At 49.1% G+C, this 18,176-nt stretch overlaps 1 long non-coding RNA gene across 1 annotated transcript; it reads left to right on the forward strand.

The window, feature by feature from the left end:
* The first annotated feature begins 12,867 nt into the window (after window positions 1-12,867).
* On the forward strand, window positions 12,868-16,568 carry LOC142600054 (uncharacterized). Its single transcript, XR_012833519.1, has 4 exons — window positions 12,868-13,368; window positions 14,055-14,465; window positions 14,862-15,018; window positions 15,962-16,568. It is a non-coding gene; the product is annotated as an uncharacterized LOC142600054 (long non-coding RNA).
* The last annotated feature ends 1,608 nt before the right edge of the window (window positions 16,569-18,176 follow it).

Below are 18,176 nucleotides of genomic sequence, written 5' to 3' on the forward strand. Positions count from 1 at the left end.
TCCTAAAAGAAACCAGTGGTGGCTTGAGCTGACACCACTTTGGAACAGAGGCTTTTTTTTTTTTTCCTTCCTGAGCCAGACCTTACTATTAAAATGTCAATCAAGCCATCAGTTGCTTGCAGTCCTGCATACGGACAGCTTTCTGCTATTTCTGATGTGTTTATACACACGTGAAGGCATTCGCCGTCCCTGCGCAGCTGGATGAACAGCTGGCTGTGTGACACCCTCCTGCTGTCCTCTAGCGGGTGGATTCAGAAGAGCTCAGGCGCGCTGCAAGGCCCCATCTCTGGTAGAAACTCTTTAAGAGTAACTTTAAGAGTAGCAGTCTTGGGAGCTGAAGGACAATGACGTGTCAGTGCCACCACCGCAAGGCTCCAAGCATCCGGGCAGCCACCGCAGCCTCACAGCAAAACCATACTCTAGTCCTCTCTCTACCGTTTGTGTGGACTGCACGTCTGAAGTAAATGACTGCTGGCTTTTTAAAGCATTTGCACATTGAATGGACATTGCGAATCCACAGATTAGATCGATTCGTCCCCACCGCTGCTTTAAACCATTGAGAAACTCCTTTGCATGTAGCCCTCTTCACTCACAGCCCCACCGTGTGCGGGGCGAGGTGAGGTCCCTGGGGAGGAGCAGCCGGGATGGAAGCAGACAGAGCAGCTTTGAAGGGCTGGGGAGGAGGCTGCAGATTGCCCTGCCTGCACCCACCCTCCCCGCTTGCTCATTCCCACCCACCGTTGGGGTTGCTGCCATGTGCCGAGCCCTCCTACATACACACGCTTGTCTGCAGCAAGCTGAGATGGCCTCTAGGACCAATTTGGTGGCCAGCAATTTTGCCACCCTGTTTTTCTGGAGCTTTCTGCAGCAGGGGAGAGCTCACCCGTGGCTTCAGCGAAGCCTTGTCTGCGGCTGGCCCCTGGGTTTGAGAGACTCCTCCAGTTTGCCAGGATTTGGAGACCATCGACAGCCTTCATCCTGCGTGCAAGACACACTTCCATGAAGTCAGCCCTTCTCTAACATATACAAAGAACAGTGCGTATGTGTCCTTGCACGCATGAGCGTGTTAGGAAACTTCCCAAACACACCCCTTCCCCCCACCCCACCCAGGCTGGGCACACTTCTGCTGGAGGAGGAAGGACGGGCCCGCACAAAGGTACCAGACGGCAGCCAAGCTGCTGACCGGGGGGGTTGGCAGTGCTCGGGCATGGTAGGACGAATCGGTGACAGGACCTGTCTGGGGCAGAAATGAATCAGGTAACCATGACATCTTCTGTCTCCTTGTTCAGTAACTTTTAAGACTAGAAGTTTCAGAAACTGAACTTGCAAAACCTTTGAAAAGCCTAAGAAAACCTACAGTTTAAAATTTTACCATAAGAGGGCAGTCTGATCTAACCACATAAGTAAGTTATCTTGCACAGATTCAAGTTTTTCTTACCAAAAAAAAAGAAAAAAAAAAGAGAAAAAAAAGAGAGAAGAAAAGAAGACTGATAGGAATGAATGACTTGTCTCGAACTAAAATCTTATATTTAACTTTAGAAGGGATTTTTGCGACATTGGTGACATAAAAGGAGTGTAAAAGGGGAACATTTACAGTAAACAGAATTAAATTCCCGCTTTCCTGGAAGAGACATAAAATGCTATCTGAGTCCCAAACTTAGGAGTCAGAGGGATGAGATTCAACTTTGTACAGCTATATTCTCATTCCAGGAACTCAGGTTTTGAATTTTCCCTTCAGAGGAAAAACTACGTGGTCTAACATGGGAAGTGGACTGTGGCAGTACATGCTCATGCTGAAAGAGCAGAGGGACAAGGCAGGGATGGGGCACTATGGCATCTTCAGAGAAGCATTTATAAGGAGTTCTCAGGTCTTGCTCCCTGCTGAGGAGGGTAGGTCCTGCTAAAGGGGGACTGGCAACCACAACCCTCCTAGTTTCTCCTGAGTTTTTCCCAGCACGTGTAATCTCCAATGTTGAAAAAGCCAGCCTGGCACAGGGCTTTGAAAGGTTGCCTGCTGCTAGTCTGATTGCTGGGGTCTGGAAGAGAAAAATCTCATCCTCTTTAAGCCCCAACTTGTCTTCCTGTGATGTTGGCCAAGGCACTGGTGTCCTCTAAGCATAAGCCACTGATGAATGGATGCAGGGTACTTCCTACAGTGTCATTCACTGGCTACCTCTTGCAGAGTGCCTTAAAACGCTGCTGCTGTGCTTCCACATCAGCTGTGTAAGGCACTGCCACTCCAGAGCCTGGTTGCTGTTCTTGGCCATCCCCTGGCACAAAAGGCAGGTCCAGGGGGCAAGAGGATTAGAGCTGTGGAGGCTGCTGCCTCGCAAGGAAGTGCTGCGGGACTGGTGGGGCAGCTGGGGAGAGGACAACCCCAAAGCTGTCCGTGAGCTTCAGCTCCAGAGCTGGGAGAGCTGGTGGGATGCCACCTCTTCTTCCCTCCTTTGCTTGGGCATCACAGTGGCTCAAAGCAAGCCCCAAACATCTTTTTGCATAAACATCCTTTTGCTATGCTCTTTATCCAATACAGGGTGCATTTCACACTTTCATTAGCTCAGACAAATACATTTGCTTCATGACGCAGCTCAAGGGCAGCTGTTCAGTCCATAAAAACTGAACAAAGAGCAAATGTTGTTTGTGTCCCAGTATCACCCTGGAGGGCAAAAATAGTCAATCTTGGCCTCTCCTGGAAGAAGAACCACAGAAGGGGACAAACAGCAGAGCCGGCTGGTGACAGTGTGAGACGGGAGCACAGAAACAGGCTCACTTCGAACCACAGCAGCACTCAAGGGCAGAAGGAACCCCTGGCCTCCAGCCATAGGGCGTGAATTGCTCTTCAAGAGCTGTGCTATAACCGAGCATCAGACTGAGAAAGCTTCTAAAGCTCTTTCTGATGTTATTGAAGCTACAAGCAAAGAGGTTCAAACGTGCTCTGGGGAGGTTTGTCCCCTGGTGTGGGAGAAAAATATCCGTGCAGCTAATGTACTGCAGAATCTCTTTGGGTATAGTTTAGATTTTAGGCAAATAAAGTTCTCGTGAACCTCTCACAATTGCCTCAGCCTTAGGGGGTTGCTAGATAAGTGCCTATGCATAAATTAAATGTGCTTTAGCTGGGGCAGCGAAATCTGGCTTCATGCATTCTGAAAATCAGAGAGGAGCTTTGAGTCAGGGCTGATTCTAGTTTAAGTTGCTGATTCTGGGTTTGTGCTATTTTACCAATATTTATTTGGTGATGAGTCTCTGGGCTGCATGAGTCCCCCCCTGCTCCGGCATGGGGTGAGCGTGAAGCCCCATCGCGTTTCCCGCACAGGGCATGCACGCTTGGGCAAGCACGCTGCTCCCTGTGCTCGCTGACCCTGCGCTTCGGTGTCCTCAGCAGAGCCCTGCCGTCCCTCTCCTACAGCAACAAGGTGACAAAACTTGTCTTCTGGTAATATGCCCTTAGCTTCTCCTTGTCTTGAGCTCAATCTCTCCAGTATAGGTCAACCTAGAGCTAATTTTGTCTGAAATGAGGTACTGATTTGTATGGGAATGGGCAGGGTTATAGCAAGCTAAAACTGGGCTCTGCCATAGCTCTTGGATGCAAAATTAGCTATGATTTAACTTTGGCAGTTGCAGCTAAAGGTTGTTTGCTGTGCCTTTTTCAATGTTGTTTTTCAAGAATGAAAACCAAAAATACATAAAATAGTTGCTGTTCCATCCTCAAGTTTGCTTTTACTATCATGTAGAATGCAATAACATAATTTGTTAAAGATAAAACACCAGATACTCAGAAATAACAGCCTGTGGGAGGAAGGAATTGAAAAATTCCCAACTAGTTCCACCCCTAATCATCTGAAAAAACCCCACACTGATTTCAAGGTGTTTTGGGGAGGGAAGGAGATAGAAGGAATGGGATATTTGAACCCCACGCTATCAGCATGGGTTTATTGTCTGTCATGGCAAAAAAATGAAAAAGCAATCCTTTTATTTTGAGCTTAAGTTCACAACATGTAATAGTTAATAAAATTGTTCTTGGGAAAATCTGAGGTCAATCAAATACACACACAGTCTTACTGTAATTATTGTGTTAAATAATACAATTAAGTGTTTAACCCGTAGTTAGAAATAGAGATGATCTTTCTTTTGATGAGCAAGAAGAGACACATCTTTAATGGCAGTGATCCTTTGCCATCTCTGTCTGCCATTTTACCTTTAACATTGAGAGAGCAGGCAAATAGCTTCGCGGCCCAAAGGGAGTTTGCAGTTTGCTATAAATGCACACAGAGGCTTCCTAAGAGCAAACTGAATTCCTCAGCTGTATACGGGCAGATTCCTTAAATCAGTGCAGTCATGCTCACAGAAGTAAAAAAAGGACCTGTCATCTCTGCGGAGCGGTTAGTCCACTGCTACGCTCCCATGGGAAAGGGAAAGGCAATTTTCCCAACCGAAGGAATTGCTCTGTAATGTGAGAGATCATTGAAATGCAAGTAACAAACCAAAACAGATGAAATATGCACAAAGTAAATAGATCAAAGCCATTGAGATAATTAATTACCAGCGGTCCAGTTCTCGGAGAAAGACCCTTCATTCACAAAGAAGCCACTGTACCCGACACTTCCCAATATTGGTGTCTACAGCACGGATTTGCTGATGTTTGTTAATGAGTAAAGACAGAATTATTATGCCAGATAACTGGCTGCCCTAAAAGTTTATATTCTGTTATGATAATGCCTTGGCCTACAAATAAACTTCACTACATTCATAACAGTTTAAGAAAAAGCGCCAAGTCCATTTTTGTACTTACTAACGTGGAAGTTTTGATCTCTATCTGCTAATCATTTGTGTGTTTACACAGCCATTTCAAAAGAAAACGCAACAGCATTTTGAAACCAAATTCTCTTAATTCTTAGTGCCTAGATACCCATCTTTTTAATCCCATTAGCACAGTGGGAATATTTCTGCTGTAAGGACAGCGAGGTCGGAGAGGATGAAGCCCTGCATTAGTGCTGGCTCTTTGTCTGCCCGTACACCGAGATGGTCTCATCCCCTAAGGAACTGCAGGAATTATATGAAAACATGGACTGAACTTACACTGCGCTGCATGCTCCAGTCTGACGGGGAGCCGAACACCTTGAGGGCACGGTAAGGCTTGTGGCTGCAGGGTGTTCATCCCACCCATCCCCAGCACCTCCTCTGCCACACCCTCTTGACTCCTAAACACTTTACGGGTGGCTGAGGGCACAGGGCTGGAGGTCCTGACCCCACTGTTTGTCCCACTCCCTAAAGGAAAGCAAACTGCTCTCGTGGGGAGTGGGCCGAGATAGCACAGCAGAGTCCAGACAGTGGCAGGGAGATGGGGACAAGGGAGAGGCACGGTCTCTCACATAGGCAGATGTTAGTGATTTGGGACTTTTGAGGTCCAAGCTCTAGCTCTGTGTCCTCTGGAAGCTCCGACTCCAGTTAGGTGAGACCATGGTCTTGTGGAGCTGCCTGAAGGGTGCATGGTGCCATAGATTGGGATTTCACCCACTGACACAGGACCTCTGAGCCCACCAAGGGACAGGCCAGGCTCGCTGCACTAGCTGTGGAGGGAACGGTGTTAGGGGCCAACAGGGGAAGGAGAGGACAACAGCCATGCTTCCCAAAAGTCTGGGGAGCAGGAATGGGAGAGAGGGCGGGAGGACCAAAGGGGCTTGGGAGGCAGAAGGGGGAGAGGCTGCCAGGACCTAAGGGAGGAGAGGAGGGGAGCTCTGGGGTGCAGGGTAGCTCCGACGTGGATGCAGGAGATGGGAGGGCTCTGGGAAAGGGGGGGGTGAACAGTGCACAGCCCCAGCTGGGAAGCACCAGTGGCTGTAGACAAGACTGAGACAATACCCTGACAGGGGACAGAGATGGATGTAGGGGGCAGCCTGAGCTCTGCAGCGCATGGGACAGGGACCAGGGGCTTTGGGGCAAGGAGGATGCGGGATTCAGGAGGAAGAAGGTGGTGTTGCAGTGGAGTAGTCTTTCCCTCCCCTCTCCTCTCTTTCTTTTGAAGAAACATGTCACCCCTCACCTGAATGGATGGATGGATGGATGGATAATTGCAAGGGGTGAGTGGTTCTTTCCCTTCAAGGATTATCCTCCAAACAAATATATCTCAACTGACCACGTTCAAAACAGATGGGCTTCAAGGTGTTTTCCTGTGAAAATTTGTCACAGATTCTCTCTCTCTTTTAACAACATCTCAGCAACTATAAAAAACCCTGGACGAAGTGTTCTCTGTCTATTTATATGAATAAGGGGGGTGCAGCGCATCAACTGTGAGACTTTGGGCTTTGAATCTGGCAAAGACCCTGCCGTTGTCAGTACATAACTGCATCTCCAGCTTTAACACTCTCCCAGAATAGTTCTCTCCCACCAGGTTACAGAGCCTAAGCCAAGGGATTTAAGGAGCAGCAAGTGATAGGGGACAAGTGAGAAGGCTTAGTTTACTTGGTTTAGCATAGGCCTTTAATTTTAGCCACCGCAAATATAATAAGGCCTTTTCTTTATTTATCTATGCAGCCATGGGGCAGAAAGGGCAGAGGAGCTTAATAGACTTATTCATGCAAGCAGAGCTGCTGCGCTAAGTCCACTATTTACACACTGCGAATGTATTTCATTCACATTAATGCAACGTGGAGGAAAATGGATGCAAATCAGGTGTCTCCATCTCCACGACAGTACAAAGGCTGAAAATGCGACCAGAGGCCAGCAATCTTTCTCTTTTCCCTTCCACAAAACGGAAAGCTCACCAACGCACAAGCGCTAAGTGGGTTTTCCAAGTCACACCAAACCAGAACAAAATTTGCGCGTGTCCTGCGGCTCAAGGACTGCTAAAAAAATTCTTTATCATCTCTCTGCCTGTTCTATTTTAAGCAGAATGATTTCCCAGCTAAGGGAAAAATAGTTCAAGTTTGAGACATTATTAGCATTTTTCAAGAATTCCTGTTTCCAGGCTCTTGCTTGTGCCAGGCAAATTGGTTTTGCTGAACTTTGGCACAGTTTATATGGAATATTTCAAGGTGTTACAGGAAGACATTTGGGCTGTAGGTTGGCAAAACCTTGGTTCAAGCACAGAAAAAGGCAAAAACATAAGTTGTCTCTGCAAGTTGCATCCCTGAGGTGGTTTAACCGTACCAATGCACCTTTCTCCTACTGATATGTGTAAATCAGAAATGAACTATGATTTTAAGATAACATAAATTAAAAAATCAAGGCCAAAATAGCTGGTTTGTTTCCAGAAGCCTGTGGCAGGGCTGGGGGAGGAGTGCTGCATGAGAGGATGCTGCCTTTTCTCAGAGGTGTTCAGCAGCCAGAAAAGACACGGGGACCCTGCCCACGGGACATGCCCGGCTGTCACTGGTCCCCCCCAGCACCTGGGGACACCCAGCAAAAGCTGCTGAAGCCGTGACAGCCATCCAGCTGCTTTCCAAGGTGCATTTGTTGCTCCACGCAGCCAGCGCCAGTCCGTGCGGTGGCCCAGAGCAAGGTGTCCCAGCCGTGCTTGGCCACCGGCGCTGGGGACACTCGAGCTGGGGCTCTGCACGTCCATCGGGTGCCACTGTGGGAGGACAAAGCAGTAAAGGACCATCACCTTTCCTGCTCCTGCACCCTGTCCGACACCAGCACCCCTTTCCCTCCAGCTCCATCACAGCTAAAAATACGCTATTAACAGCCTGCCAGTCCTACTGAGTGAGGATTCCTAAAATAACACCTTTTCCCACCCCTCTCTGCCCGGAGCAGGGTTATTTGCCAGCTCTACCCAAGACAAGGACTAACCTGTACCATGGGAACACCTATTTAAAGACATACTTTTTTAGCTACTCCTTTTCATAGCCAAAGTGCCTGGAGAGAAGCCAGGAGTGACTCTTGGGCATCTCTGAGCCGCTGGGTAATTTGGCTGTAGCAGAAACACTGGGGTGTGGGGGTCAGGGTGGCTGAGGTCTGGTTTTATCTGGCTCACAGTTTTACAGTCAGTCTTTCCAGGAATATGTTCAGAACTAGTCTGTATTTCTTTGCTTGGTCATCCTTGTTTTCCAGCTGATTTTCTGATACCTGTCCTGGCTCTAACATTGCACATCAAAAAGTCACTGATGAAAAAGTGCAATCTTCATTTTTGGCTTTTACGGATTATCAAGGCCGCCGAGACCAGAACACGTGTTTTTCCTACTGCATTAAACGTTTTGAATGTATGCTAAAAATGTTAATACGTTATTGAAGGGACTGGAATTTTTCCTGCAGGTATGATACCTTTAGGCCGTTTGTGCTTCACACACTATCGCAGGTAAGGGCTTGTTACATTGGCAGAAACATGCACTTAATGAAATGTTAGTCTCCATCTGAAGAGAGTCAATACAAGAGCTCAGCAGTCATGCAGTTTTAACGTATCCTACTTTTTCGTCAAAAGCTTTGCCCTGGAGTCAGAGCTGCAGCAAGGCTGGGGCAAGAGGGATGTCTCTCCCCTGAGGAAGACCCTACATGGGTGCAAACATGCCAAGACCCCACCGGCTGCTGTGGGCACCTGGGAAAGAAGCCAGGAGATGCGCAGTGAGCAGGAGGTGACAGCAGCAATGGGAAGGAGCCCAAGAAGGAGGAGGAGAGGGCACTGAAGAGCGCCAGGAATAAAACCTCCGGAAATAGAAAGGGACGGTGGGGCAAGGCGCCAGATTTCATCCTTTCTTTCGCACCAGTGTGATTTCACTGATAGCCTAGTCCTCACTTAAGCTTGCACAGGCCCAGTGCAGCAGCCCAAAGCAGCAAGGAGGATCCCCGGGAGGTCGGGGATGTCCCTGGGCGATGCCCAGCAGCAAAAGGTGCACGGGAGGGCAGACAGCCTGGGGGTACCGGGACTGGCACCCTGGCAGCGAGCCGTACCCCACAGACACAGCCCTGTGGGGATCCAGTCAATCCCCGTGGCCCAGGGGGATTGTGGGCCTGCTTCACACTGGGGTGCTATGGAAAGGTTAGTGGCACAAGCCCTTGCACTTGGAGAAGCGTCTTACTCCCCTCAACAGGTTTGCAGAAGTTGGCTATAACCTGGCTGCTCTGCTCTGCTGAGGCAGTATCTCAATGGGGTGTCCACCTCAGGGGATCCCAGGGCTGTTTTAAAGACTTTGGCTTTCCTTTATGGCTAGCTTTATCATCAGTTGTAGTGTAGTCATTTCATTCTCATTGCATATTATAGGTTAAAATAGTCCCATACTGGCTCACCTTTATCTTGAAGCCTCAGAGAGCCAGTGGGCTGAGTTCTTCTCCTGAAGTTATCAATACCCACGGAAAAGGGCTGGAGTTTTGCAGTATAACTTGAACCAATATTGGCTTTCATTTGGGTTTCTCAATTCAGATATAACTTTGTCAATTTGAAGATGCTAAGGTAGCAAAGGGCACATTCCCAGGTAGCTGCGCCCAACACGTAGGCACAGGCTTTCTTGCTGGATGTTGGCAGGGTCTTATTGCATATCCACAGGCTGCGTCTCAGGGGGACAGAGCACATTCAAGGCAACAGACCTGATGAAAAAAGTTCCACGTGCAAGGAGATGGATCCATATGGCTTTCCAGAAGGGAAGGATTTTGGGCGAGGGATCGCTGGGCTGAGCAGGACCCTGCGTGTCAAGTGTCCTCGAACCACACTGTGTGCCATGGAGCTCATTGACTTGGCTGGGAGGTGAGTGTGCTCCGTTCCCACCGCTGTCCTCACCACCTTGTGGGACCGTGCCCATATTTTGACTCCTAAACGTGTGTCCTCAGCATGGCTGGGCGCTGGTCCCAGCCTCTCCAGCAAGCAGAGCGTGTTGTTCCGCCTGTCTGCTCGCAGCTTTCGCCTTTCTTCTGTCCTCCTGCTATTCTATCGCTACCATAAAATGCAGTTCTGACCTTTTTGTCCTCAGCAAGCTATTCATTTAAAATACAAATGCTGTCCTCAAACAGCAGTCATTAATATGAGGCAGCAAATTCTTTTCTTTGTTCTTCATTGTTGATTTCCCCCCATTGGGAAACTGGGTGGCAGGAGAACTGCATAGCTGCAGGAGCAGCTTGCTAATTGCATACTTTCAAATACTAATTTGTATGGGTTTGTTTGGTTATAAAGGGAAAAAGAACCAAGCCAGGGGGTGATAAAAAAATGTCAAGGTTATAAACCCCACAGCAGCTCTCTGGCCTGGAATTTTTATTAATTCTTTAAATGTAAATTGCAGGCCCACGGCTGCACATCCATGCCTCCCGCCGAGCACCAGGTAGCGCGGTGCAATTCGCCCTGCGGACCTTCGGCGCAACACTCAACCCGAGGAGCTGAGCTCTGCCCTCGGCTGCCCAGGGACAAGGCCGGTGAGATGCCAGCCAGGCCGCTGTTCCCATTGTGGGCATCGCTCCCAGTATGCGCCCGGCTGGATGCGGGCAGGCGCCGGACCCACACCCAAGCTGGGTCAGATGGTGGGAGGGGGCTGCGGTTTGGAGTGCTATCATGGTGACATGGCTGTGATGGTCTAAGGAAAGAGGTGAAAGATGGTACGTGTCAAGGAGTGACAATTTTTACTAAACCAAAGGGGATAGCTGAAGAAAAGACAAGTCTTTGGGCACCTGTGCTGAGACTGCTGCTCAGAGCTTCCCCTAGCTGCGTGAACCTCTCAGCCCTGCCAGGGAAAATGCTTACTAAACGTGAACTGCAAGTTTTCACCATTTTGTAAAGGAACTGGAAGATTTTTTATGGAAAGCAGAACAAGACTTATGGATATTCAGCTCTTTTAAGTGCTGAAACCCTTGGGTACCAGCTTCTGCTAGGTTATTAGGGATGGTTTTTTGAACAGTTGTCTTTTTTGCCCACTTCCATTTTTTTTGCCATACATGATGTCTTTCTATAGGTTCTTCCTTGCCACCAACAAACATCTGCCACTTTTCTTCTCTTTTTAAAAGGATATTTGTACATGCTCTCTTCTAAGAACTTCACAATGCCCATGCATGGTACTCACGCATGGCAGGGGCATTTCTGCCTACAGCAATCAGATCTGTCCCATTTGGACATTATCATCACTTTATCTCCTTCCCCGTCTCTGTTGCTTGCAGTCACAGGTTTGGAAGGCAGCAAGTGTTGAAGGGATGAGCACGGCACGGGGACCCACAATTCACTGTCATCCTGGCCAGAGCTGCCACCATATCAGCAGCTAAAGATACTGGAAGGCTCCAAGGTTGTGAGTGTGACGGAGGCAAAGTCAAGGAAAAAAATGATTAACCGTGTTATTTTGTGTTTTTTTGCATGGGAATGGTAGCTACCTCTGGTTTTTTGCTCTCTTGTTATCACATTACATGATACAGTGTCAAAATGGATTTGATTGTTTACCACTCGCATTAAAAATATAAAATTGTTTCCCAGTATATACCACAATAGGTCACTGTTTTTTTCCCCTCTCTGCTTAATAAAGTAATAATGGTTGTATGACAGCACCAAGGAAAAAAAACAAACATGCAGAGGCACCAGCTCTCTCAAAAATAACTTATATTGCATTTCATTGCTGAGGAAAGGTCAGAGTCGTGGCCAAGTCACGCCGTTCGAGTGGGTTTATGGTGGAAAGCACCATAACTGCAGGACAGTACAGCAACAAACCCAGTATCTAATTATAACAAACAAACCCAGTATCTAATTGTAACACACGCAAATTTTTTGTTTTCTGGGAAGTGATACCTGTAGGTTGCTTCTCAGTTTATAACAGGCGACACAGAGAATCCCTTGACAGGAATCTTGGTTTTTTGAGTTATGTGATGCTTAAGATAATTGACCAATTAATTTCCTTAATTGGAAGACAAAGGATGAGTCAGTAACCTTTATGGCTCATTATTACTAAAATAGTGTTTATTCAAGGAGTGGCAAGGAAATAATTGGAGTGGCCGTCAGTGCTCAGCAGCTTGTGAGTCATTAGGATAAACCCACTTGGCCGCAGCGAGTTAAGACCCATAGCACCTCTGTTTTGCAATAGGTGACCCTTGCTGGCTCTCAAACCTCCGTGCTCTCTCAGTGAGGGATCCCCCCCTGCCCAAAGCCTACAAGAAGTGGGCTGTGGTGGGCTCCAGAGCCACACTTTACGTTTTGTCACGGCTTTTATGTGCTCTGGAAAACAGAAGGTGGGTGGATTTATAAACCACAGAGTTTGAAGTGCCTTACTACCATGTATTACTAGTTCTGAGCAGGCTTGTTTCATGGCAGCTAAGCTGCCACCAGCAGGCCAGGTGCTAGCGCACGTGGTCCCCAGGACTTGGGTTCCTGCAGCCACAGGGAGGGCTCTGCCTCTGCCCCGTGGTGTCTGCTGCTTGATGGTGGCCTGCCGGTGGAGGGGACAGGCTGTCCAACCTTCTGCAAAACCTGTGTCAGGACTGTAGCATCTGAGAGTTGTGGTGGTCTCGCCATGCGAGTGCTGCCGGTCATGAACGCCCAGCCCTGCTCTGCTCCTGAGTAATGCCAGGGAAGGAAAACAAAATCCCCCAAGGAAGACAAGGATGATGACCCTTCTTCTCCCAGCTCTGGTCTCCCCAGAGCCCTCGGACCTTGCAGTCTTTGGGGAAAAACCCCTTCGGGCAGCACTTAGTATAACCCAGCACCAGCCTCCAACAACCACTGGGTGCAGTTGCTGCACCGGCTGGGGAGGGGGAATTGGGAAGACTCCTCAGCCTTTTTCCATGGATGTATCTCCATGGACTACTACAGGTAATTAAAATGAAAATGTTTCTTCAGTATAATGAAGAAACATTCAGAAGATTTCACAAACTATGCTAAAATCATGGTAACACTCACAGTCCGTTACCAGCAAAGCAACAGGCTTTCTGCATTGCAATTCACTCAGAAAAAAAAATCCTTAACATAACATGAAAGCAAAATCCTTGCTTCCTCAGGTGAGGGAAACTTGGGGATCAGCCATGTAGGTTTATTTTTCAGGATGCCTTCGGATAAGCTGTCCCCCAGAATACTGTACGCTGCTAACTCACACGACAGGAAAAATAACAGTGCAGATATTGTAGCATGAAGCACGAAGTTATCTCAGTTGGGCATTCGAGGTTGAAGCTGGCATCCAACTGGCAGAGACTGGCTGGCTATTAAATGTCAACAGCCCCAGATAAATGCTAGGATAGCCTTGTGAACAGGAACTCCTGATGGTATTTTCTCTTGTACTGTTGCTATTTTCATTCTATTTGTTTTCTCTCTATTTTGGACGTTACAGAGAAAGAAAAAAAAAAAAAAAGACTGGACAGCTAGAGAAAATGGAGTTCTGGAAGGAGAAGAATGAGGATGCCAGCTGGTCGCTCCTCCTTTGCTCCTGGCTAATGCAACTGCTGCGTGTTTGATTTTTTCCAAATCAGAGAGGGTTTAAATGACAGGTATGGTATGTCCACAGTTTATGTCATCATCTGCCAGGTATTCAGGGATTTCTAAGGATTTAAGCTTGCCTGCTGTTTGAGTACAGGACAAGCAGTGATCCCTGTTCTCTGGCATGTGTAGGGCTTCCCTGAGGGTGGAAAGGAAAACTGGAATTTCGAGCGATTTTGATTTATTTAGTATTTCCCTGTACAAAATCTGTGAGTTTTCCAAAGCTGACTGGAGTGCAGTCATTTGTGGAGAACAACCTGTAGCTGCTACCTGGGTTATGTCGGCATGTAACAATACCTGTCTGCCTCATGAATGTCAGACAAAGCTGTCATAAATCTTCAAGCCCAGCAGTAAAATTAATGGGAATTGCAGAGAGCAGGACCTTGTCAGCTTCATAATAGGTCTGTGGGTGGAAAAAAATTCTTATGCTTTCCTCCAGGCATTAGGCAACCCAGCCACTGATGCTCAGTGGCCATTATCCAATTATAAGTGCTTTTTTGCTCAGAAGAATTTGGTCGTTATTGCTTTCAATGTGTCAAAGTTAAATAGTCACCAGCACAGAGTGCAGGCAAGGAGCAGACCCCGCTGCAGTCTGCTGCAGAAGTCCCCCGGGCCATCTTCTTTCGCTCTTCAGTCTAGAAGCTCTTTGCAATATCGCTTGTATTTTGTCATTTGCAATATTGCTTTGTCATTTCAGAGGTGACCGGGGCGCAGCGGGGGCCTGGCCTCTTCCCTCTTCTGCCCCGTCCAGCTGATTGATATCAGCCCGGGGTGGGGTGTCCTGTTTACGTCCCCGAGCAGGACCGGGAGTGCTGGCCCGTCCCACCGGCACCGACACCGTCCCCCGGTCCCCAGAGCGCAGCTGCAGGACATCGGGCTCCTCGGAGCCCTGAGGCAGGGCTGTTTGTCTGTGCTGCATGGAACGGCATTGGCAGTGCCTTTTGGGGTTTCTGTCGGTCACCCGCTGCGACCAGAGAAATATTTTTTTCCCCCTCTGCTGCATAACTTGGCTTCTGTTTTCTTGTTGTTGCTTTTTTCCTCCTGCCTTTGTAGCTGTCGGCTGTGGCCGGGGCCAAGTCACGGGGCAGGATGTGCTGCTTCTCCGGAGGTACGGACATGCGGATAAATTACATAGTTTTCAGGAACTTTTCCAGGCACTGTAAGGTGATCATCTGTACTGCCAAGATGTTAGCACAGCTCCTGGCACAGCTCTGGTCTGCACCACTTCGTCCCCTCCCAACCCCCTGACCCGAGGGCTGCCGAGGGCTAGTGTACCTCCCAAAATGTCTGTTTTGGAGGTGTTTGGCGGCACAGAGCAGGGTTGTTTGCACTGCAGAGCGTCTCTGGGCACGTTTAGTTTGCGCACACAGCTCCTGGGTCTCTTCTGCAGCCCTGGGGGGATCAGGGGATCCTTGCACGAGTGCCACCGACACCTCACGTTAGGTGGGGCAAAGCTCCAGTCCTTGTTTGTGTACTTGAAATAATGTTTCCTTATCTCCTACAGGTGTTATTCAGATAAAGCCCAAGTAGAGATTACGCAGCAGATTTGACCACCCGGAGGCTGCACAAATGCTCAAGGTCCAGACACGAGTTGCACCTGATGCAAACAAAGGAGAGCTCTGATGAAGAGCAGAGACAGAGAGCAACTGCGTTTTGTACAGGTATACATTTTAAGGTTATAATGTTAGAAATATCTTCTGCTGATCAGGTAGGGATGATGTGTGTGAATCAGGCATGGGATACGCAGTGAGGAATGTTCTTTACTCCAGGTTAACGCCAGCCTAATGAACGGTTGCTTGGGTTTGATCTGTTTTTCTGGTGTTTCAGTACCTCAGCGTGTGTCCTGAGCCTGGAGCTCAGGTGCATGTCCACATCCACAGCAAGTCAGTTCAGGGAAACTTCACTAATGTTGGGTTTAGGAAGCAATTTTAGTCTTCTCAGTAATTTTCATACAGATTTGAGGGCCTTTTGCCAGCCCTGATTTCCAGATGGCTTAAAATCCATGTCCTGTACTCAGTAAATGTATATAACTTCTGTGTATAAGACTGAGAGAAGAGGCCAAAAGAAAGAAATGTCGGCAGCATGAGCAACCTGCCTGGTCAGAGGGAGCTCAGACACGTGAGCAGAGAAAACACCATCTGGGAAAAATGAAGCAGCGAGCAGTCCCATAGGGACGCACATACACACACCCGCACCCACTCCTACACCTCCCCTAGACCTCTCAGCAACCTGATAAACTTCTTCTATTGCTGGGAAAGTGTCCACATAGAGCTTGGAGACACCTTGAACTGCAGAGTGCATTGCAAGGAACTAGGCTTGGGCATGACAAAATTTTCCCTGGGCTACGTGCATCCCTGGGCTTAAGCATATGTGTGAGCGGGTCACACCCGTGAGCACATCATACCCGTGAGCACACCCCATCTGCAAGCAGCCCAGCATTATTTGGCCCCAAAGGAGCCACCGGAGTGACGCAGAAGCAAGGAGATGGGCACAGCCTGGAGCTGGGCCGGGCACAGAGAGCGGCCCTCCCGATGCCTGCCGCAGCATGTTGGCCTCTCGGCCATGCTAAAGTTTTCAATATGCCAACAAGTTTCCCATATATAGTATATTTCCCAGCCTGCAAGCCTTGCTGAGGCCTCATTGCCTTCCCCTGAAGCAATAAAAGGCATTTGTGATGTTTCTGTGCTGAACTGTGGGAAAAGAGCGGCGAGAAGCTGTGACCCCTGGGCAAGGGCATGCTTTGGAAACACCGTCATCAAAAAAGCAACGCATCAGCCCAGAAAGCCCACGGGCTGCCGATCTCCTCCCGCCTTATCGGAGAGAGGGCTCCTCTGGATACTGGGGCAGCAGCCACCGGACATTTTTGAGATGTTTATTCTATCCAGTGTTGATACTGAAGTCAATAAGATAACTAAAAATAAAGATTTAAAAAAAAAAAATACACTGCAGCTATTTGTTCCCGAGTTGTTATGTTTACCCATACCAGCCCGGCTTTCCATTTAGGCAGGCCGGTAGTACCAGATGTTCAGTCATTTTCAGCAACATGGTCACATCCCAGAAGATTTAGCCTGCTGGAGCAACTATATTAAACACGCCTGTAATTTTCCACTGTGACTGGAAGATCACATTCCTCTGGGGCGAGTGATGGCTGGCCGGACAGGGCCCACGTACATGCAGCCGGCACAGCCCTGAGCATTGTCCCAGCTCTCGCCGTGGCAGGGGGGGACACCGCTTCTGCAGCTCACCAGGGCTTGGTCTGGGAGGTGCCGAGGATGGAGGAGGCCCCTGCCAGCTCCTGGGTGGCAGGGGACGTGCTGCTGGGGACCACGGGCTACCCAGTGCCCCTGTGGCCAGCTGCTGCTGCAGGGAAGGATGTGGCCAGGGCTGCAGGCAGCTTCTCCCCCATCTCTCCTCGCACCCGCTGCTTGTAGGCATGGTTGGTGTTTGTTGTGGTGGTCTGAAGAGAAAAATGGTCTTTAATAGAATAAAAGCAAATGTTTCACCTAAACACCTCTGTCCAGTCACCTCCTGCTTCCTGATGAATGGGCTGGGCAGAAGTACCCATCCTGCAGGCCCTGCAGAGCCGGGGAGCGCTCCCCCCCATTTGCAGGTGTTTACTAGTGAGCAACCGGGTGTGTAAAGTGACCTCCCCAAGGGAGGATGTGGGACATCTCTGAGCACAGCCTTCTCCAAGCACCCGGCTTCAGGTTAGTGAGAACTAATGGGCAGATCTGGGTGGCTTGTCCTGCTTTCTTCCACAAGTAGCAGTGGTGGCAGAGGACAGTGGAGAAAGCTTCGCTTGCACAGCAGCACGTGGATTTAGCTTAGTGCCTGGTCCTAGCAACTCTCACGACACAGAATTTGAGCTTGGAGAGATGCACAGTGGAAGGAGGGACTGAAAACTTGGGGCTAGGTGTTCCCCTTCTCTGCACCATAGCATCTGCTACAGGTTTGGATCGTATGCAGACATGCTGGAAGAGCTCTGTTTGCCCCGTCTGCTTTGGGTCTGCGTTGTGCTGGCAGCTGGCTTCAACACACCCGCTTTACCTCCTCCAACCCAAGTGCGTGTCACCAGCTCAGTCACTCCTGCAGCGCTGACCAACAAGTAGGAGCATGGGGTCTCTGGCAGCCAGCCCTAGCCCCTGTCACTGACCCCCGGCTGCTGCTCACATCTAGCCTCCTGCTTTGGAAACAGGGATGCTCGAAGACTCCACCATGCTTCCTTCAGTGGCAGGGAGGTACTCACTCTTTAGGTGCAGGCAAGGCATGAGGACAGCACGGGGATGCTCTGGGGAGAGCTGCTGCAGCTCCCGGTGCCACTGCCACCACTTTGGTCCCTGAAACCCTGGCACTCTGCTGTCCTCTTGCCAGACAGGGGCAGTTCAGCCTCTGGGAAGCTGCCAGCTTTGCCTGCATCAGCAACTCTTGTCTGTAAGACCAGAGGGGTATTTCTGGAAGAAAAGACCCTTTTGTGGATGCTGCTGCCAACTCTGATTGTGACCAGGCTGGTTTTCCTGCCACTGATTTTTGTCATGCAGCAGGACTGGTCAAGGCGTTGCTACTCCTGGAGTCGTCAAGCAATAAATCTACTCTTCAGGTGGGCAGGGACAGACATCCTATTCTCATATATGTAACAGATGGGGTTACACAGATAAACCAGGCAAGCTGCTTCCATGAAGTCACTCAGTAGCAAAGATTTACTGTCCAAACAAGCTTTTCTCTCTGAGAAAGGCTCGGCTGGCCGTCTTGTCACTGTGAGGTGATCTTATATGGATGGAGGGGTATCCAGCTTGCCCGCTCTCAGTAAAGGGTCGTTTCT

This window comes from Balearica regulorum, chromosome 1 (assembly GCF_011004875.1).
Source record: "Balearica regulorum gibbericeps isolate bBalReg1 chromosome 1, bBalReg1.pri, whole genome shotgun sequence".
Taxonomy (NCBI): domain Eukaryota; kingdom Metazoa; phylum Chordata; class Aves; order Gruiformes; family Gruidae; genus Balearica; species Balearica regulorum.